Raw genomic sequence first — 22970 nt, 5'->3', positions numbered from 1 at the left:
AAAAAATGGTTCAAATGGTTCTAAGCACTATGGGACTTGACATGTGAGGTCATAAGTCCCCTAGATTTAGAACTACTTAACTCTAACTAACCTAAGGACATCACACACGTCCATGCCCGAGGCAGGATTCGAACCTGCGACTGTAGCAGCGGCGCGGTTCCGGACTAAAGCGCCTAGAACCGCTCGGCCACAGCGGCGTTTTCTCAGCCTGCCACAGTGTAAAGGAGAAAATAATTCGGTTTCTTGGCAACAACAGTTCACCTGCTTCTAAGGGAGGAAATAAAAGATATCAAGGTGTAGTGACACAAGGCAGTAGAAGCATGGCCACGAGAAAATTAGTGCAGAAACTGTGACTTCCGAAATCACTTCTCAGTAAATGATTTGAAAAATTGACATTCAAACCTTTTTCGTTATCAGTAACGTCTTGAGACACAAAATCTGTGTTAACACTTTCTCTTCAAATGGCCTCATTTTTGTTGTACTTACAATGATTTTTATAATACTTTTGTTCAATGTTTCTTTTTCCGAGTGTGGAGTGTTTTTATTATCTCATGTAATATTTGTTACATTTTGCAAGTACATTATGTCCCTGTCAAGGGTTCAGAATGATGAATATATAAATAAAAAGTTCTCCTTCAGCCTGTATCCATATTTGATTTTTGTGATTTGCCATCACCTTGTCTCTTCCTTGTGCTTCATTTGCTTTCTTTAATTTCTTTCTCAGGATTATAATATTTTTTATACGCATGGTGTATCTACATTTCATTTAATATTGCATAGAGGGATAAAGTATTTATTCTTCCAGGAAGAACATTAGCTTGTACTCTATACTCTTTCCTAGTTCAGACTGAAATAGCTCATATACAAAATCTGGTGGTGATTGACAGGTAGGCCAACGCTTTTTGAGGAATACTTCTGTTCAGACATGGTTAAATGTGAAGGTTGTTGTTGTTATTGTTGTTGTTGTGGTCTTCAGTCCTGAATCTGGTTTGATGCAGCTCTCCATGCTACTCTATCCTGTGCAAGCTTCTTCATCTCCCAGCACTTACTGCAACCTACATCCTTCTGAATCTGCTTAGTGTAATCATCTCTTGGTCTCCCTCTACGATTTTTACCCCCACACTGACCTCCAGTGCTACATTTGCGATCCCTTGATGCCTCAGAACATGTCCTAAGAACCGGTCCCTTCTTCTTGTCAAGTTGTGCTACAAACTCCTCTTCTCCCCAATTCTGTTCAATACCTCCTCATTAGTTGCGTGATTTACCCATCTAATTTCAGCATTCTTCTGTAGCACCACATTTTGGAAGCTTCGATTCCCATACATGGCTACACTCCATACAAATACTTTCAGAAACGACTTCCTGACACTTAAATCTATACTCTATGTTAAGAAATATCTCTTCTTCAGAAACGTTTTCCTTGCCATTGCCAGTCTACATTTTATATCCTCTCTAATTCGACCATCATCACTTATTTTGCTCCCCAAATAGCAAAACTCCTTTACTACTTTAAGTGTCTTATTTCCTAATCTAATTCCCTCAGCATCACCCGATTTAATTCGACTACATTCCATTATCCTCGTTTTGCTTTTGTTGATGTTCATCTTATCCTCCTTTCAAGACACTGTTCATTCTGTTCAGCTGCTCTTCCAAGTCCTTTTCTGTCTCTGACCGAATTACAGTGTCATCGGTATGTGAGGGTAATTTCATGGAAATGTCATGCACATTTTGTACTGTAACTGCTATTTGTAATTCTCTTCATACTCTAAGAATTTATATTGAAAACCATGAATATGTGAATGGAAATGCAGTCAACTGGGGTACATATTGTAGTTAGAGTTACTCAGTGCTCTTGACAGTAAAAATATATGCAAATTGACCTTTTGCTATAATATTTTAATATTTAAACTGATAAAGTTACACTGCCATTCTGTCTAAGTTTAGGTCAGTCGTAGACAACACACGATTTTACCTACACAGAATGCTCTTGGTAACTTTTATCCATTCCAAAAGTAAATCAGTGGATCATAAGAAGCCTAAAAAATTGATCTAGTTCAGAAACGCAGGTTTACTTTGAAATTGAAAGATATTTATATAGACCTGAGATTAACAGTTTTTAAGCTAAGAGGGTGTAAATGAACAATAAGAGATTCCTTCTGGATATTCTTAATAAAACGTATTACAAATAATAGTGCACATATTGTCTTCAAGTACAACAACAGTTTCAGTAGTACCATATAGTAAATACATTCCCTCGAACATTTTCAAATCTTGAGTGCAGATGTACACTGCTGTTATGGACCATGCCTCTTTCTGTTAACAAATATTGGGAAAGATTCATCTTTTGTATTATTATACTGTCTTCACAGTACAAAACTCCGTGTTAGCTTTCAAGCCAAAACCTATTTCTTTTTTCCTTTCCTGGTCCTGTAATTGCAACTTATTTTAAATGAGATGTACTTGCCTTATGTACCTCCTGCAGTGACTTCTGTAGCATATGATTTACCTTCACACAGTGTAATGACATATTTATTTGAAAGCTATATTCAAAAATTAATGTAAATTTGTTGACAAATCCATTAGCAAACCTAGAACCATGTTCCCTTATTGGTAGAGACAGAAATGATGTTTATAATTCCTTGTTTTTGGATTTATCTTGATCGCAATGGAAAGGTTGCAGGAACTCGACTTAACCATTCAGTTAATTTTATTCATTTCTGCCCCTTTGTCGTTTTTTTAATTTTTTTTACAGTTCTGTTACTTAGTTTCCAATCCATTTAAACGGCAACAAGTCAGAAGAGCTAATAGGATGAGAAATCTTAGAAACAAAACTGCCACTGTTACCACATAAAACGAAAAATAGTGAGTGGTACAGTACAAAATTATCATGACTGTTAAGAACTTTGACCTGATTGACTGTGCAGAGAAGTTATACTTAGGATGCTCACAATAATAAATTCTGCTTTGTTCCACACAATATTTTATTTTAACACATTTTAAACATATTGTGTAGTCTTGTACTTTCGTAATCATTCTCCTAATGCCATGGAAGAATTTGCAGAAAAAGTTTATGGGATAGACTTGACAAAAAATATAAAGCATGCGTAATCGTATAGGCAAGTTTATCAGTTCTATTTACTAAGATACTGGCTCTGAGCACTATGGGACTCAACTTCTGAGATCATTAGTCCCCTAGAGCTTAGAACTTTGTCAAACCTAACTAACCTAAGGACATCACACACATCCATGTCCAAGGCAGGATTCGAACCTGCGACCTTAGCGGTCTCGCGGTTCCAGACTGCAGCACCTAGAGCCGCAGGCCACTAAGAGACTGCGTATATATAATTGAACTGCAATACTTTATTTTCTATAACAAATGAGGCATTGGGCGAATTTTCGTAGTATCGACAAGCAGGAACAAGAAGTAAGCCGATATAAAGCTTTAAATTATTGACTGATTTTTCTCTTCACTTGCGAACTAATATTGGTTCCTTCTTGTCCTGCTGACTATTGGATAGGACCAATTTAATGCTAATTACGAAAAAAGGTGTCCAAACTCAATACTGCATCAAGAACTTTGAAATCTCCTTTCGCTATTAATAAAGGAGAGCACGTGAAGAACTATGTTTCATGCTCGCCACAACAAATGCTTTTCGACTCATTTACCCTAATTTGTTCAGATTCTTTGTTGCATCTCCTCCGGTAATACGAAAGAATACCTCCCTTCGATTGTGACATTCGGTTCACTAATCGAAGCGATAGGTTTTGCAGGTGCCAGCCAGCCAGCAGCAGCAGAGTGGGGCTTTGACCCCAGTCTTCTTCGTCGCCTCTCCGTCCTTTTCCTTCTGTTTTTCGTCCGCTTACCCGTCCCTTGTTCGCCACTGTTCTTTTTCCTGTCCTGTGTCTTTCTCCTCGTCACAATGTCGACACCCACCACCACTACAACAGCCACCACCACTGCCATCATCTAGACAACCCCCTCCGCCACCGCCGCCGCCGCCACTATCACGTGATGTGCCGCATCACTCCCCCCTCAGTCCATCCCCCCACTCCTCACTCTCCCATTTCCCTCACTTTTTGTCCCCCCATCCCCAGCTCCTCCTTCCCGCGCCCGCTCTGATCCCTCCCCTCCACTCCCTCCCTCTTCTCCTTCCGTTTCTGCGGCCCCCGCCAGGGTGGTCGCCCGGCGGGCTACGGCCCGTGCTCCACTCTCCCCTTCGCCCTCTTCGTCATCTACGTCATCAAACGCCCCAGTGCCACCCCTGCCTCCTCTGCACCTAAAAAGTCTCCGCCCCATCCCCGTCCCGAGCCCATGATGCCATGCGTGTCTCTCCGCCTGTCCCTGCCCCCTCCTCTTCCTCCTCTACCCCCTCCTCCTACCACTACCTACTCTCCCGTCCTGATCCCTCCCTTCTTGAGGCCCAGAACCTCACCCTCTTCATTCGCCAACATTTTCCTGGTGCCCCCATCTCCCTCCTCACTCCTCACCGTGACTCGGTCCTTATCTCCTCCTCCAGCCCTACCCTTCACACCGATATCCTTTCCCGCATCCCCGTCACCCGCTTTGGCCCTAATGCCTCCCTCACCCCTGCCCCTTCCCCACCTCCCTCCCGCCGACCCTCACCGCCGTGATGACTCGGCTCCGTCCGACGATCACAGAGGAGGAGATGTTCGCGGAGCTCGAGGCGCATCCCCGTGTGGATGTGGGTGCACTTCGGCGCATTCACAAATCCGCTGGCCCCACCTGCCTTATGTGTGTTTTTTCCAAACACGCCCCCTCCATAGACCATCTCCTGAAGGAGGGTGCCCTCCTCTTTAACCAACATTACAAAGTTGGCCCCTCCCGTTCCCCTCCTCGATCCCTCTGCTGCCGAAGGTGCTTGTGGTATAATGCACAACCGACATTTGAGTGCCGCCAGGCCCCCACCTGCCTGCACTGTAAGCAAGCACACTTCCTACGGCAGTGCCCTAACCTTCAGTCCCCTCCCTCCTGTAACACCTGTAACCTCCCTCATCCTACGTACTCCCAAAAATGTAAGGCCCGACCCCCTCCTGCCACTCCTGAACTCACAGTCCCTGTCTGCCCTCTGGACGCCCTCACCCCTCCTGGCAATTCCCTTCACCCCCCCCCCTTACCTCTGAGGACATCATCAGATTCCTTACCATCGTCCTCCAAAATGTTCACCCTTTCCAGCACCCCCACACCCTCCAACAGATATCCCTTGCCGCCTCTTCCGTCTTCCACCTAAAAATGTATGCCACCTACTCCCGCAACCAGGCCCATTTCACCTTTTCCCGTCTCGACACCCTCGTTTAAATCCTTGTCATAGCGTGACAGCACCGTATCCTGTTCGACAACATCTGCTCCCTTCCTCCCAACAAGAACCTCTTCCTGCACACCCTTGCCACCCACCACGTGGGTGCCTTCCTCCTAAATGAAACCTTCCTCCAACCCCACCACACCATCCACACTTCGCCCTACCTCCTTCAATGCTCCGATAATCCCCTTCCGATTGCGCGTGGTGGAGTTGCCATTGGTCACCACCGCCAGATCCCCATTCGGCTCCAACCTCTCCTTCCCGACCCCACCGAACACCTGATCCTTAGGCTCTTCTTCCCCGGCCTTACCGTTACCTGCGCCACCATCTATGTCCCCCCTAACGCCCCTATTTCTTTCGACTTCCTCTCCCACATTGACCGTACCTTCTCCTCCTACGTGATCGCCGCTGACCTCAACATCCATAGTCGTTCCACCGCCCAGTTATGGCGGTGGCATCGGTTCCTCTCCTACCTCAAAGGCGATGTCATCTCCATTCCCCAAAACACCCGCCCCAAATCCAACTCCAATCCTCCCCTAACCTCCTTGGCCGCATAGCGGTGGATGTCCTGGACCCCATTGGTAGTGACCATCTCCCTGTCCTCACCGTTTCAGACGGTCATCGCCCCCGCCCCGACGCTCGTAATGACCCTCCCCCAAAGTACGTCAATGGTTATTCCCGTGCTGACTGTAATGTCTGCTGGGATACCCTCTCCACCCAGGTCGATAGCCACCCTTTCACCTACCACCACCCTGACGACGTTACCGATGCTGCCTCCTTTCCCCAGCAGACCTTGTCTGAGACCATGGAGGCCCATGTCCCTACTGTCCCCATCCACCCCCACCGTCCTACCTTACCCCCACAGGCCGTCCTCCTCCTCCGTGAATCCCGCCATCTCTACCATGCCTTCGGCCACCCACGTGACCCGGACACACTACGCAGCCACCGGCAACTCCAGCGACACATCCGTAACTTGCTCGCGGCGTAGAAATGCCGGGACTGGGGACAGGCATCCACCTGTTTAAATGCTACCCTTCCTATAAACTCGTCCAAGTTCTGGTCAGCCTTCCGTCGCCTTACTGGAAATAAACCCTCCCCCTACTATTCTCTTCTCCATGATGATCACACCTTCCCTGACACCCTTAGTAAGGCCAATCACTTTGCCTCCTACCTCCCCAAAGACTTTTCCATCCCCGATGATTCCCTGTTCGATTACTCCCTCTTACCAGATGTCCGCGATCGAAGTGACACCTGTGTCCCTCCCCTCGCACCTGGTTTCCAGTACTTGGACAACATTGCACACACAGAACTCAATGCTCCTATCACTACACAGGATCTCATTGCTACACTCCGCACAAAATGCAACACCGCTCCTGGTCACGGTCGTGTCACCTTCCTCCACCTTCGTGAAGCTCCTGTCTCTTTTCTCTCCATCCTGGCCAGGCTCTACAATGTACTCCTTACTCCTGTCCACCGGTTACTACCCCGACCTGTGGAAAACCTCCTGTATCCTGATGTTCCTTAAACCTGGCAAACCGCTGTCCGCCATCTCCTCCTACCGTCCCATCAGCCTTACCTCGGTCTTCAGCAAGGTCCTGGAATCTATCCTCACTCGACACATCCACCAGCATCTCCGCCAGTACCGCCTCCTTCCCGTTACCCAGTGTGGCTTTCGGCCGTCCTTTTCTTCCGATGACCTTCTCCTTCACCTCACTCGTCTCCTTTCCAAACAGCTTAATTCCCGTCGCTCCACAATCTTCCTCTCCCTGGACCTCGAACGTGCCTTTGACCGCGTATGGCATTCCAGTCTCCTCTTCAAGCTCCAACCCTTCACACTTCCCATTAACTACGTCCGTCTGATCGGCTCCTTTCTCTCCCACTGTCCTTCCTATGTCACCATCCATAACACATATTCCTACACCTTTTCTCCCTCTGCTGGTGTGCCCCAAGGCTCCGTCCTCTCCCCCTTCTGTACCTTTTGTATATGGCGGACATGCCACCGCCAACACCCTCCTACACCTTCTCCAGTTTGCCGATGAAACCGCCTTCCTTGCCCTCGACCCCACACTGCAGTGTTTCAACACCTTCTCCAATCCCATCTTGACTGGTTCACCGCTTGGTCAACCCAGTGGTTGCTTAAGGCCAATCCCTCCAAATCCCAGGCAATCATTGTAGCAAAACCACCCCTTGCTTCCGCCTCCTCGGTTTATATCTAACCATCTATGGCGGTCGTATGGCCCTCACCCCCACCCTTAAGTATCTTGGCGTCACCCTCGACCGTCGCCTCTCCTGGACCCCCCATCTCTGGACAATCCATGCCAAGGCACGCTCCCGACTCCGTCTCCTCAAGCTCCTTTCCGGCCATACGTGGGGTCTGGACCCCTCCACCATCCTCCACACCTAGAAATCCGTCATTCGCCCTATCCTCTGTTATGCCCACCCGGCCTGAATCTCCACCCTCCCTACCTTTTACAAATCCCTTCAGATCCTTGAACACCATGCTCTCCGCCTTGCCTATCGCATCCGTCTCCCCTCCCCCACACGGATCCTGTACGACCTAATTCCGTTCCCCCACCTCCTCCTTTTCCTCGAACGGATACAGATCCTCCACCCCTCTTCCCCCGGGCTTCCCCTCCCCCTCCTCCCTTACTTCCTCCCCCACATCTCCGCTGCCCTTGGCATCTCTGCTCTCCCCTCTCCCTCTCCCAGCCCCCTCCTCCTCTCTTGGCAGGTCCCCGGACTCGTACACGCTCAGTGGACATTCGCGCGCCGTAGATCATCTCGTTTGTGTGCCTTTGTGTTTGTGTTTAGTGTTCTTTCGCCGTCACGCCACCACCGTCCACCTGTGCCGTCGCAGTCGTCTGTGTTTCGTGCGCCGTGTCAACAGGATTTAGTGTTTTTTCTTTTCTAGTGTGAATGGCTTCGAGTATATTGTTTTCTGTGTCTACAGTTTTTGTCCGCCATTTTTATTGTATTATCTGTACCTCCTTTATGTCATATATTGTATCACTCATGGCTGAAGAGCAGCGTACTATGCTGCTGACAACCCACCTTTGTACAAGGTGTTTAAAATAACAATAAAGAAAAAAAGAATTCTTTGTTGCAAAGTATGTTGCATGTTCCGTATGAAGCCATTGATCAGTTTTAGCAGCGCATTAGACGGTTGAGTGTACTTCTTTATTAGACACGGCAAATGTACTGCGGAAGTCAATGCATTATCAGCTCGCAGTGGGCCGAAATTTGGCTTTACCTACACAGAGATTTATTCTCTGCAGCTCTCGCCTGCCATCTGTCGGCGACAATCCGTACTACTCGAGTCCGGCTTTTCTCCATAGCAGGCGGCTGCTGCTCTCTCGCGTCACTCCTCTACACTACGTGCAGCTGGCCGAGTTAGAATCACAGTCTTCTGCCTGGCTGGATTTCCAAAGCTGAGCTCAACAGACTGGCGCCGTAGGCGAAAGAAGAAATTGTCATTTCAGTACAGGAGTGAGGGAAGACCCAGTTGGTACGAAAGCTGATATTCTTGGCATTCCCGCGGAATTTTGAGTCATAATTCGAAAGTTCCACTGGATGAGACGAAATGCGGGAATAATTTTTGAGTGAATCCCCCTGCTTGGGCTGACAGCATCGTGCTGTTTACATATAGTCCACCTAAACCTGGAGAATAGTCGAAGTAAGGATCTAAAAGTTTGAAAGTATGCTTGAAATTCGATACAAAAAAATAAACGAGATGCAACAAGCGAAAGACGCAATTTGCGGCTGTGATGGAGATGCGTTGCAAGAAGGATATGTATGTGTAGCCAAGCCGTGGTCGATAGATCGACCTAGAAAGTTCCTGGCTGTAGTTGAAAATACGGAAAAATACGGAAAACTATGAGTACATCTCTCCACGCTGTGTACTTCACCCCACCCGCAATGACTCAGATGGCGAAACTATTCGTATTGACCAATTCTTAGGCACGAATTAATGTATCCGAACCCTCCAAAAATTTCACGTTAAGGCCGTGAGATGCGTTGCAAGAAGGATATGTATGTGTAGCCAAGCCGTGGTCGATAGATCGACCTAGAAAGTTCCTGGCTGTAGTTGAAAATACGGAAAAATACGGAAAACTATGAGTACATCTCTCCACGCTGTGTACTTCACCCCACCCGCAATGACTCAGATGGCGAAACTATTCGTATTGACCAATTCTTAGGCACGAATTAATGTATCCGAGCCCTCCAAAAATTTCACGTTAAGGCCGTGAGTGCCGCTCTAGCAACTACAGGGTGTTTCAAAAATGACCGGTATATTTGAAATGGCAATAAAAACTAAACGAGCAGCGATAGAAATACACCGTTTGTTGCAATATGCTTGGGACAACAGTACATTTTCAGGCAGACAAACTTTCGAAATTACAGTAGTTACAATTTTCAACAACAGATGGCGCTGCGGTCTGGGAAACTCTATAGTACGATATTTTCCATATATCCACCATGCGTAGCAATAATATGGCGTAGTCTCTGAATGAAATTACCCGAAACCTTTGACAACGTGTCTGGCGGAATGGCTTCACATGCAGATGAGATGTACTGCTTCAGCTGTTCAATTGTTTCTGGATTCTGGCGGTACACCTGGTCTTTCAAGTGTCCCCACAGAAAGAAGTCACAGGGGTTCATGTCTGGCGAATAGGGAGGCCAATCCACGCCGCCTCCTGTATGTTTCGGATAGCCCAAAGCAATCACACGATCATCGAAATATTCATTCAGGAAATTAAAGACGTCGGCCGTGCGATGTGGCCGGGCACCATCTTGTATAAACCACGAGGTGTTCGCAGTGTCGTCTAAGGCAGTTTGTACCGCCACAAATTCACGAAGAATGTCCAGATAGCGTGATGCAGTAATCGTTTCGGATCTGAAAAATGGGTCAATGATTCCTTTGGAAGAAATGGCGGCCCAGACCAGTACTTTTTGAGGATGCAGGGACGATGGGACTGCAACATGGGGCTTTTCGGTTCCCCATATGCGCCAGTTCTGTTTATTGACGAAGCCGTCCAGGTAAAAATAAGCTTCGTCAGTAAACCAAATGCTGCCCACATGCATATCGCCGTCATCAATCCTGTGCACTATATCGTTAGCGAATGTCTCTCGTGCAGCAATGGTAGCGGCGCTGAGGGGTTGCCGCGTTCGAATTTTGTATGGATAGAGGTGTAAACTCTGGCGCATGAGACGATACGTGGACGTTGGCGTCATTTGGACCGCAGCTGCAACACGGCGAACGGAAACCCGAGGCCGCTGTTGGAACACCTGCTGCACTAGCTGCGCGTTGCCCTCTGTGGTTGCCGTACGCGGTCGCCCTACTTTTCCAGCACATTCATCCGTCACGTTCCCAGTCCGTTGAAATTTTTCAAACAGATCCTTTATTGTATCGCTTTTCGGTCCTTTGGTTACATTAAACCTCCGTTGAAACCTTCGTCTTGTTGCAACAACACTGTGTTCTAGGCGGTGGAATTCCAACACCAGAAAAATCCTCTGTTCTAAGGAATAAACCATGTTGTCTACAGCACACTTGCACGTTGTGAACAGCACACACTTACAGCAGACAGACGACGTACAGAATGGCGCACCCACAGACTGCGTTGTCTTCTATATCTTTCACATCACGTGCAGCGCCATCTGTTGTTGAAAATTGTAACTACCGTAATTTCGAAAGTTTGTCCGCCTGAAAATGTACTGTTGTCCCAAGCATATTGCAACAAACGGTGTATTTCTATCGCTGCTCGTTTAGTTTTTATTGCCGTTTCAAATATACCGGTCATTTTTGAAACACCCTGTAGATCTGTAACGTTACCATATCTAAAGAGCACCTTACCACAAAACTTGATGGGTATGAAGTACATCATTTACAAACAATCAAAAGATGTGGCCACTTATTGCAATTCTGTTAGAAAATTAAAAATAACTAAATGATATACCTGCGATAATGTATGTTACTTCCAATATTTTCCTGCTAAACTTGCCAATGCGAAGTAAAATTAGCAGCGCTTGAATACTGCAGTGTTGCTCGGTGTCGCCAACAGATGTCAGCCCAAGATGCTGCTACAGAAGATATGGCTTTCCTTTTAGCATGGCCATCTAGGGACAAGGCCGCCTTTCCCGCATCCCTGTCACCCGCTTTGGCCCTCATGCCTCTCTCACCCCTGCTCCTTCCCCACCTCCCTCCCGCCAACCCCAACCTCCGCGTCGCCCGCCAACTCTCACCGCCGTGATCACTCGGCTTAGTCCAGTGATCACGGAGGAGGAGGTGTTGGCGGAGCTCAAGGCGCATCCCCATTTGGAGGTGCGTGCGGTTCGCCGCATACATAACGCTGCCGGCCCCACCCGCCTTATGCGGGTTTTTTCTGAGCATGCCCCCTCCATTGACCGTCTCCTGAAGGAGGGTGCCCTCCTTTTTAACCAGCGGTACAAGGTCGACCCCTCCCGTTCCCCTCCTCAATCCCTGCGCTGCCAGAGGTGTCTGCGCTATAACGCGCACCCCACAGCTGAGTGCCGCGAGGCCCCCACCTGCCCGCATTGTCGGCAAGCGCACTTCCTCCGGCAGTGCCCGAACCTCCAATCCCCTCCTTCCTGCAATACCTGCAATCTCCCCCATCCCACCTACTCCCAAAAGTGTAAAGCCCGACCCCCTCCAACCACTCCTGAACTCACCGTCCCTGTCCGTCCCCTGGACGCCCCCACCCCTCCTGGCAATTCCCTTCGTCCCCCCCCCCACCGCTGAGGACATCATCAGGTTCCTAACCATCGTCCTCCAGAATGTTCATCCCTTTCAGCGCCCCCACACCCTCCAGCAGATCTCCCTTGCCGCCCGTTCCGTATTCCAACTCAAGATGTACGCCACCTACTCCAACAACCAGGCCCATTTCACCTTCTCCCGCCTTGACACCCTCGTCTAAATCCCGATCATGGTGCGACAGCAACGTCTCCTTTTCAACAACATCCGCTCCCTACCCGCTAACAGGAACCTCTTCCTGCACACCCTTGCCACCCACCGCGTGGATGCCTTCCTCCTTAATGAAACCTTCCTCCAACCCCACCACACCATTCACACTTCGCCCTACCTCCTCCACCGTTCCGATAATCCCCTCCCAATTGCGCGTGGCGGAGTTGCCATTGGTCACCACCGCCAGATCCCCGTTCGGCTCCAACCTCTCCTTCCCGACCCCACCGAACACCTGATCCTTAGTCTCTTCTTCCCCGGCCTTACCGTTACCTGCGCCACCATCTATGTCCGCCCCAACGCTCCTATTCCCTTCGACTTCCTCTCCCACGTCGATCGTACCTTTTCCTCCTACGTGATCGCCGCCGACCTCAACATCCATAGTCGTACCGCCGCCCAGTTACGGCGGTGGCATCGGTTCCTCTCCTCCCTTCAAGGCGACCTCATTCCCATCCCCCAGCACACCCGTCCCGAATCCAACTCCACTCCTGATGTTATCCTCTCCTCCCCCAACCTCCTTGGCCGCATAACGGTGGATGTCCTGGACCCTATTGGTAGCGACCATCTCCCTGTCCTCCTCACCATTTCAGACGGTCGTCGCCCCCGCCCCGACCCTCGTAATGACCCTCCCCCTCAGTATGTCCATGACTACTCCCGTGCCGACTGGAATGCCTACCGGGATACCCTTTCCACCCAGGTCGATAGCCACCCCTTCACCTACCACCACCCTGCCGATGTTACCCATGCCGCTTCCTTTCTCCAGCAGACCTTGTCTGAGGCCGTGGAGGCCCACGTCCCTACTGTCGCCGTCCACCCCCACCGTCCTACATTACCCCCACAGGCCGTCCTCCTCCTCCGTGAATCCCGTCGTCTCTACCGTGCCTTCCTCCGCACGCGTGACCCGGACACACTACGCCGCCACCGGCAACTCCAGCGACACATTCGTAATTTGCTCACGGCTAAGAAACGCCGGGACTGGCGACAGACATGCACCCGTTTAAATGCTACCCTACCAATAAACTCGTCCAAGTTCTGGTCGGCCTTCCGTCGCCTTACTGGAACTAAGCCCTCCCCTTATTATCCTCTTCTCCATGATGATCACCCTTTCCCTGACTCCCTTAGTAAGGCCAACCACTTTGCCTCCTACCTCTCCGATGTATTTTCCATTCCCGATGATCCGCAGTTCGATTACTCCCTCTTCCCGGATATCCGCGATCGAACTGACACATCTGTCCCTCCCCTCGCTCCTGGTTTCCAGTACTTGGACAACATTGCACACACGGAACTCAATGCCCCTATCACTCCACAGGATCTCATTGCTACACTCCGCACGAAACACAACACCGCTCCTGGCCACGATCGTGTCACCTACCGTCACCTTCGTGAAGCTCCTGTCTCTTTCCTCTCCACCCTGGCCAGACTCTACAATGTAGTCCTGTCCACCGGTTACTACCCCGACCTGTGGAAAACCTCCCGTATCCTCATGTTCCTTAAACCTGGCAAACCGCCGTCAGCCGTCTCCTCCTACCGCCCCATCTGCCTTACCTCGGTCTTCAGCAAGGTCCTGGAATCTATCCTCACCCGCCGCATGCACCAGCATCTCCGCCAGCACCGCCTCCTTCCCATTACCCAGTGTGGCTTTCGGCCGTCCTTCTCTTCCGACGACCTTCTCCTTCACCTCACTCATCTCCTCTCCGAACAGCTTAATTCCCATCGCTCCGCAATCTTCCTCTCCCTGGACCTCGAACGTGCCTATGACCGCGTATGGCATTCCGGTCTCCTCTTCAAGCTCCAAACCTTTGCCCTTCCCATTAACTACGTCCGTCTGATCGGCTCCTTTCTCTCCCGCCGTCCTTCCTATGTCACCATCCATAACGCTGATTCCTACACCTTTTTCCCCTCTGCCGGTGTGCCCCAAGGCTCCGTCCTCTCCCCCCTTCTGTACCTTTTGTACACGGCGGACATGCCGCCGCCGCCAGCCCCCGTCCACCTTCTCCAGTTTGCCGATGACACCGCCTTCCTTGCCCTTGCCCCCACCCTGCAGCACTCCCAACACCTTCTCCAATCCCATCTTGACCGGTTCACCACTTGGTGTAACCAGTGGTTGCTCAAGGTCAATCCCTCCAAAACCCAGGCGATCATTGTAGGCAAAACCACCCCTTCCTTCCGCCTCCTTGATTTCTACATCACCATCTATGGCCGTCCTATCGCCCTCACTCCCACCCTTAAGTACCTTGGTGTCACCCTCGACCGTCGCCTCTCCTGGACTCCCCACCTCCGGACAATCCAAGCCAAGGCACGCTCCCGACTCAGCCTCCTCAAGCTCCTCTCCGGCCGTACGTGGGGTCTGGACCCCTCCACCATCCTCCACACCTATAAATCCCTCATCCGCCCTATCCTTTGTTATGCCCATCCGGCTTGGATCTCCGCCCCTCCTCCCTTTTATAAATCCCTCCAAATCCTTGAACGCCATGCTCTCCGCCTCGCCTATCGCATCCGTCTCCCCTCCCCCACGCGGATCCTGTATGATCTCATCCCCTTCCCCCACCTCCTCCTTTTCCTTGAAAGGATACGGATCCTGTACACCTCCCGTAAACTTGATCCTCCTCACCCGCTCGTGTCCCCGATCCTCTCCCACCCCCGCCCGCTGCCGCGCCTGTATTCCCACGTCCCACCCGGTCTCCATCTCTCCACCCTCCTTACCCTCTCCCAAGGTGGCTTCCGCCAGCTCCCCCTCCCTGATGATGTCCTCCTCCCCTGCATCTACCCCTCCTATCAACTTTGATCCTCCCCCCACCTCCTGTTTCCTTTCCTTCAGGCACCCTCCCTCCCCCCCTTTTCCCTTCCCTTCTCTTTCCTTTCCCCCCTCCCTCCTACCCTCTCCTCCGGGCTTCCCTCCCCCTTCCTCCCTCCCCCTCTCTCCTTTGCCCATGGCATCTCTGCTCTCCCCTCTCCCATTTCCCCTTCCTCCTCCTCCACCTCCTCTCTTGGCAGGTCCCCGGACTCGTACACGCTGAGTGGACATTCGCGCGCCGGAGATCATCGCCATCAGTGTCTAGTGAGTGCCGTCATGTTTAGTGTTCAGTGTTCCCGTCACACTCCATCGTTCACCTGTGCCATCGCCATCTTCAGTGTTAGTGCGTCGTGACAACAGTTTGTAGTGAATTATCGTCGAGTGTGAACGGCTCCGTGTTTGTCTTTATGTGTCTACTGTTTTATTACCCACCGTTATGTCACATTTGTGTATTCTTTCTGTTCTTTCTTTATCTCCTCTACGGCTGAAGAGCGGCGTACCATGCTGCTGACAGCCTGCCTGTTTGTACGGGTTTGAAAACAACAATAAAGAAAAAAAAAAAGTCTAGTTACTAGCGGCACAGACTATCTAACTTTCTTATCTTATTATTTTTCGAGGGCTCGGACACATTAATTCGTGCCTGCGAATTGGTCAATACGAATAGTTTCGCCTTCTGAGTCATTGCGGGTGAAGTACACAGCGTGGAGAGATGTACTCATAGTTTTCCGTATTTTCAACTACAGCCAGGAACTTTCTAGGTCGATCTATCGACCACGGCTTGGCTACACATACATATCCTTCTTGCAACGCATCTCCATCACAGCCGCAAATTGCCGCAAACAAGCGAATTGTTGCATCTTGTTTATTTTTTTGTATCGAATTTCAAGCATACTTTCAAACTTGCTATTTTAGATCCTTACTTCGACTATTCTCCAGGTTTAGGTGGACTATATGTAAACAGCACGATGCTGTCAGCCCAAGCAGGGGGATTCACTCAAAAATTATTCCCGCGTTTCAAATGGTTCAAATGGCTCTGAGCACTATGGGACTCAACTGCTGTGGTCATAAGTCCCCTAGAACTTAGAACTACTTAAACCTAACTAACCTAAGGACAGCACACAACACCCAGCCATCACGAGGCAGAGAAAATCCCTGACCCCGCCGGGAATCGAACCCGGGAACCCGGGCGTGGGAAGCGAGAACGCTACCGCACGACCACGAGATGCGGGCATTCCCGCGTTTCGTCTCATCCAATGGAACTATCGAATTATGACTCAAAATTCCGCGGAAATGCCAAGAATATCAGCTTTCGTACCAACTGGGTCCGTATTAGTCTTCCCTCGCTCCTGTACTGAAATGACAATTTTTTCTTTCGCCTACGGCGCCAGTCTGTTCGTTGAGCTCAGCTTTGGAAATCCAGCCAGGCAGAAGACTGTGATTCTAACTCGGCCAGCTGCACATAGTGTAGAGGAGTGACGCGAGAGAGCAGCAGCCGCCTGCTATGGAGAAAAGCCGGACTCGAGTAGTACGGATTGTCGCCGACAGATGGCAGGCGAGAGCTGCAGAGAATAAATCTCTGTGTAGGTAGAGTAAAGCCAAATTTCGGCCCACTGCGAGCTGATAATGCATTGACTTCCGCTGTACATTTACCATGTCTAATAAAGAAGTACACTCAACCGTCTAATGCACTGCTAAAACTGATCAGTGGCTTCATACGGAACATGATACATATTTTGCAACAAAGAATTCTTTTTTTCGCTATTGTTATTTTAAACACCTTGTACAAAGGTGGGTTGTCAGCAGCATAGTACGCTGCTCTTCAGCCATGAGTGACACAATATATGACATAAAGGAGGTACAGATAATACAATAAAAATGGCGGACAAAAACTGTAGACACGGAAAACAATATACTCGAAGCCATTCACACTAGAAAAGAAAAAACACTAAATCCTGTTGACACGGCGCACGAAACACAGACGACTGCGACGGCACAGGTGAACGGTGGTGGCGTGACGGCGAAAGAACACTAAACACAAACACAAAGGCACACAAACGAGATGATCTACGGAGCGCGAATGTCCACTGAGCGTGTACGAGTCCGGGGACATGCCAAGAGAGGAGGAGGGGGCTGGGAGAGGGAGAGGGGAGAGCAGAGATGCCAAGGGCAGCGGAGATGTGGGGGAGGAAGTAAGGGAGGAGGGGGAGGGGAAGCCTGGGGGAAGAGGGGTGGAGGATCTGTATCCGTTCGAGGAAAAGGAGGAGGTGGGGGAACGGAATTAGGTCGTACAGGATCCGTGTGGGGGAGGGGAGACGGATGCGATAGGCAAGGCGGAGAGCATGGTGTTCAAGGATCTGAAGGGATTTGTAAAAGGTAGGGAGGGTGGAGATTCAGGCCGGGTGGGCGTAACTGAGGATAGGGCGAATGACGGATTTCTAGGTGTAGAGGATGGTGGAGGGGTCCAGACCCCACGTATGGCCGGAAAGGAGCTTGAGGAGACGGAGTCGGGAGTGTGCCTTGGCATGGATTGTCCAGAGATGGGGGGTCCAGGAGAGGCGACGGTCGAGGGTGACGCCAAGGTACTTAAGGGTGGGGGTGAGGGCCATACGACCACCATAGATGGTTAGATATAAACCGAGGAGGCGGAAGCAAGGGGTGGTTTTGCCTACAATGATCGCCTGGGATTTGAAGGGATTGGCCTTAAGCAACCACTGGGTTGACCAAGCGGTGAACCAGTCAAGATGGGATTGGAGAAGGTGTTGAAACACTGCAGTGTGGGGTCGAGGGCAAGGAAGGCGGTTTCATCGGCAAACTGGAGAAGGTGTAGGGGGGTGTTGGCGGCGGCATGTCCGCCATATACAAAAGGTACAGAAGGGGGGAGAGGACGGAGCCTTGGGGCACACCGGCAGAGGGGAAAAAGGTGTAGGAATCAGCGTTATGGATGGTGACATAGGAAGGACGGCGGGAGAGAAAGGAGCCGATCAGACGGACGTAGTTAATGGGAAGGGCAAAGGTTTGGAGCTTGAAGAGGAGACCGGAATGCCATACGCGGTCATAGGCACAGAATTACAATGTCATCGGCGAACCTCAAAGTTTTCACTTCTTCTCCATGAATTTTAATACCTACTCCGAATTTTTCTTTTGTTTCCTTTATTGCTTGCTCAATATACAGATTGAATAACATCAGGGAGAGGTTACAACCCTGTGTCACTCCTTTCCCAACCACTGCTTCCCTTTCATGCCCCGCGACTCTTATAACTGCCATCTGGTTTCTGTTCAAATTGTAAATAGCCTTTCGCTCCCTGTATTTTACCCCTGCCACCTTTAGAATTTGAAACAGAGTAGTCCAGTTAACATTGTCAAAAGCTTTCTCTAAGTCTACAAATGCTAGAAATGTAGGTTTGCCTTTTCTTAATCTTTCTTCTAAGATAAGTCGTAAGGTTAGTATTGCCTCACGTGTTCCAACATTTCTACGGAATCCAAACTGATCTTCCCCGAGGTCCGCTTCTACCAGTTTTTCCATTCGTCTGTAAAGAATTCGTGTTAGTATTTTGCAGCTGTGACTTATAGTTCGGAAATTTTCACATCTGTCAACACCTACTTTCTTTGGGATTGGAATTATTATATTCTTCTTGAAGTCTGAGGGTACTTCGCCTGTCTCATACATCTTGCTCACCAGATGGTAGAGTTTTGTCATGACTGGCTCTCCCAAAGCCATCAGTAGTTCTAATGGAATGTTGTCTACTCCGGGGGCCTTGTTTCGACTCAGGTCTTTCAGTGCTCTGTCAAACTCTTCACGCAGTATCTTATCTCCCATTTCATCTTCATCTACATCCTCTTCCATTTCCATAATATTGTCCTCAAGTACATCGCCCTTGTATAAACCCTCTATATACTCCTTCCACCTTTCTGCCTTCCCTTCTTTGCTTACAACTGGGTTTCCATCTGAGCTCTTGATATTCATAGAAGTGGTTCTCTTCTCTCCAAAGGTCTCTTTAATTTTCCTGTAGGCAGTATCTATCTTACCCCTAGTGAGACAAGCCTCTACATCCTTACATTTGTCCTCTAGCCATCCCTGCTTAGCCATTTTGCACTTCCTGTCGAACTCATTTTTGAGACGTTTGTATTCCTTTTTGCCTGCTTCATTTACTGCATTTTTATATTTTCTCCTTTCGTCAATTAAATTGAAACATTTCTTCTGTTACCCATGGATTTCTACTAGCCCTCGTCTTTTTACCTACTTGATCCTCTGCTGCCTTCACTACTTCATCCCTCAGAGCTACCCATTCTTCTTCTACTGTATTTCTTTCCCCCATTCCTGTCAATTGTTCCCTTATGCTCTCCCTGAAACTCTCTACAACCTCTGGTTCTTTCAGTTTATCCAGGTCCCATCTCCTTAAATTCCCACCTTTTTGCAGTTTCTTCAGTTTCAATCTGCAGTTCATAACCCACAGATTGTGGTCAGAATCTGCATCTGCCCCTGGAAATGTCTAACAATTTAAAACCTGGTTCCTAAATCTCTGTCTTACCATTATATAATCTATCTGATACCTTTTAGTATCTCCAGGATTCTTCCATGTATACAACCTTCTTTTATGATTCTTGAACCAAGTGTTAGTAAAATTCTACAAGGCTGCTTCCTCTTTCATTCCTTCATCCCAATCCATATTCACCTACTATGTTTCCTTCTCTCCCTTTTCCTACTGACGAATTCCAGTCACCCATGACTATTAAATTTTCGTCTCCCTTCACTACTTGAATAATTTCTTTTATCTCGTCATACATTTAATCTATTTCTTCATCATCTGCAGAGCTAGTTGGCATATAAACTTGTACTACTGTAGTAGGCATGGACTTTGTGTCTATCTTGGCCACAATAATGCGTTCACTATGCTGTTTGTAGTAGCTAACCCGCACTCCTATTTTTTTATTCATTATTAAACCTACTCCTGCATTACCCCTATTTGATTTTGTATTTATAACCCTGTAATCACCTGACCAAAAGTCTTGTTCCTCCTGCCACCGAACTTCACTAATTCCCACTATATCTAACTTTAACCTATCCATTTCCATTTTTAAATTTTCTAACCTACCTGCCCGATTAAGGGATCTGACATTCGACGCTCCGATCCGTAGAACGCCATTTTTCTTTCTCCTGATAAAGACGTCCTCTTGGGTAGTCTCCGCCCAGAGATCCGAATGGGGGACTATTTTACCTCCGGAATATTTTACCCAAGAGGACGCCATCATCATTTAATCATACAGTAAAGCTGCATGTCCTCGGGAAAAATTACGGCTGTAGTTTCCCCTTGCTTTCAGCCGTTCACAGTACCAGCACAGCAAGGCCGTTTTGGTTATTGTTACAAGGCCAGATCAGTCAATCATCCAGACTGTTGCCCCTGCAACTACTGAAAAGGCTGCTGCCCCTCTTCAGGAGCCACACGTTTGTCTGGCCTCTCAACAGATACCCCTCCGTTGTGGTTGCACCTACGGTACGGCCATCTGTATTGCTGAGGCACGCAAGCCTCCCCACCAACGGCAAGGTCCATGGTTCATGGGGGGGATCAGAAATAATAGTCTGCCAGTAACATCAATATTTACTGAATATAAGGTTGTAGGTTTGGTACGTGCATCGTGCATATTTTTTATTTTTTTTTTTACATTATAATGTGTTGAACAAAAACAATTTATTGTCGTGAGCATCCTAAATATACATTTAAATCATACTCTACAGTCAATCAGGTCAAATATTTTTACGTCATTATAACTTTGTACACTACCACTCACTATTTTTCGTTGTATCTGCTAACAGGCAGTTTTGTCTCTAAGATTTCTATTTTGTAATTAGATTACCTTTAAAACGTCCTATTACCTCTTCTGACTTTTCTTTGCTGTTCAGATGGATTGGAAACTAAGTAACAGAAATGTAAAATAAGACAAAAGACCAGAAATGAATGAAATTAACTGAATAGTTAAATCAGTTCCTGCAACCTTTCCCATTGGGACCGAGATAAACGCAAAAACAATAAAATGTGTAAGAACTCAAGCTGCAGTGTTCAGACACACAAACTGAAATAATGAGCCTGGAGATGCTCCAGATAGTAGCATGAAATCAGCTGAATTAGGTGTAAACAGCAGTCCCACAGGGAACTTATAAACGTCATGTCTGTCACTACCAATAAGGGAACATGGTTCTAGGCTTGCTGATAGATTTGTTCGTTAAATTTACATTTATCTTTGAGTATGGCTTTCACATAAATATGTCATTACACTGTATGAAGGTAAATCATACGCTGGAGAAGTCACTGCAGCAGATATGTAATGCAAGTATATCTCATTTAAAATAAGTTGCAATTGCAGGATCAAGAAAGGGGAAAAGAAATAGGTTTTGGCTTAAAAGCTAAGGTGGAGTCTTGTACTGTAAAGACAGTGTATTTACAGAAAAGCTGAATCTCGCCCAATACCTGTTAACAGAAAGCAGTGAACATCTACGCTAAATATCTGAAAATGTTTGACGGAATGTATTTAATATATGGTATTACTGAAAGTGTTGTTCTACTCTGAAGACAATGTGTGCACTATTATCTGTAACACGTGTTATCAAAAATATCCTTAACGAATGTGTTATTTTTACATTTACAACCCCTTAGCCTAAAAACTGTTAATAACAGGTCTATATAAATATCTTTAAATTTCAAAGTAAACGTGTTACAGAAATAGAACAATTTATTTAGGCTTCTTATTAACCACCGATTTACTTTTGGAATGGCTTAAAATTACCCAGAGTATTTTATGTAGGTAAAATAATGTGTTGTCCAAGACTGACAGAAACTTAGCCAGAATAGCAGAGCAACTTTATCAGTATAAATATTAAAATATTACAGCAAACAGTCAATTTGTCTATATTTTTACTATAAAAAATGCTCAGTAACTGTAACTACAACATGTGTTGCAATAAGTAACATATTTTGTGGGCAGTATTTTCAAAAAATGGTCTAAAGTGGGCAAAGTTCCCCCAGTTGACTGCATTTCCATTCACATGTTCCCGGTCTTCAACATAAAATGCTAAATTTGGATAATAAATAAAAATAGCAGTTACAATACAAATTATGCACGACATTTACTTGTAATGACATTTACTTTTTACCGTGTTTGGAAACAAGTATTCTTCAAAAAGTATTCTTCAGCAGATTTTGCATATGTGCTATTTCATTCTGAACTAGAAAATAGTATAGAGTACAAGCTAATGTTCTTACTGAGTGAATGTATACTTTTGTCCTCTCTACAATATTATATAAAATATGGGTACATTGTATGTATAAAAAGCTATTAAAATGCAGAGAAAAAAATAAACGGCATAAATGAAGCACAAGGAAGACACAAAGTTGGTGGCAAAGCACAGAAGTCAAATATGTACACAGGTCGGAAGGGTGAAGTTTTTATTTATACATGCCTCAATCTGAAACCTGGAGAGCAACATAGTTTACTTGCAAATAATATATGATATAACAAAAATACTCCATACTCAGCAAGAAACATAGAACAAAAATTTATAAAAATCACTGTGATTTAAACAAAAATGAGACCACTTGAAGAGAAATTGGCAACCAAATGAAGTTTGGATGTCAATTTTTCAAATCATTTACTAAAGAGTGATTTTGGAAATCACAGTTTCTGCAGTAACTTTCTCATGGCCTGCTTCTACTGCCTTGTGTCACTACACCCTGGTATCTTTTATTTCCCTCCCTTGGAACCAGATGAATTCTTGTTGCCAGGAAACTGTGAATTATTTTCTCCTGAGCACTGTGGCAGGCTGGGAAAACTACTTTCTCCTCGACTGATGAACCACGGATGTGGCTGTATCAGAGAGCAACAATTCACC

Source organism: Schistocerca nitens, unplaced genomic scaffold, assembly GCF_023898315.1.
Source record: "Schistocerca nitens isolate TAMUIC-IGC-003100 unplaced genomic scaffold, iqSchNite1.1 HiC_scaffold_465, whole genome shotgun sequence".
NCBI classification, from domain to species: Eukaryota; Metazoa; Arthropoda; class Insecta; order Orthoptera; family Acrididae; genus Schistocerca; species Schistocerca nitens.
This window is presented reverse-complemented; position numbering follows the sequence as displayed.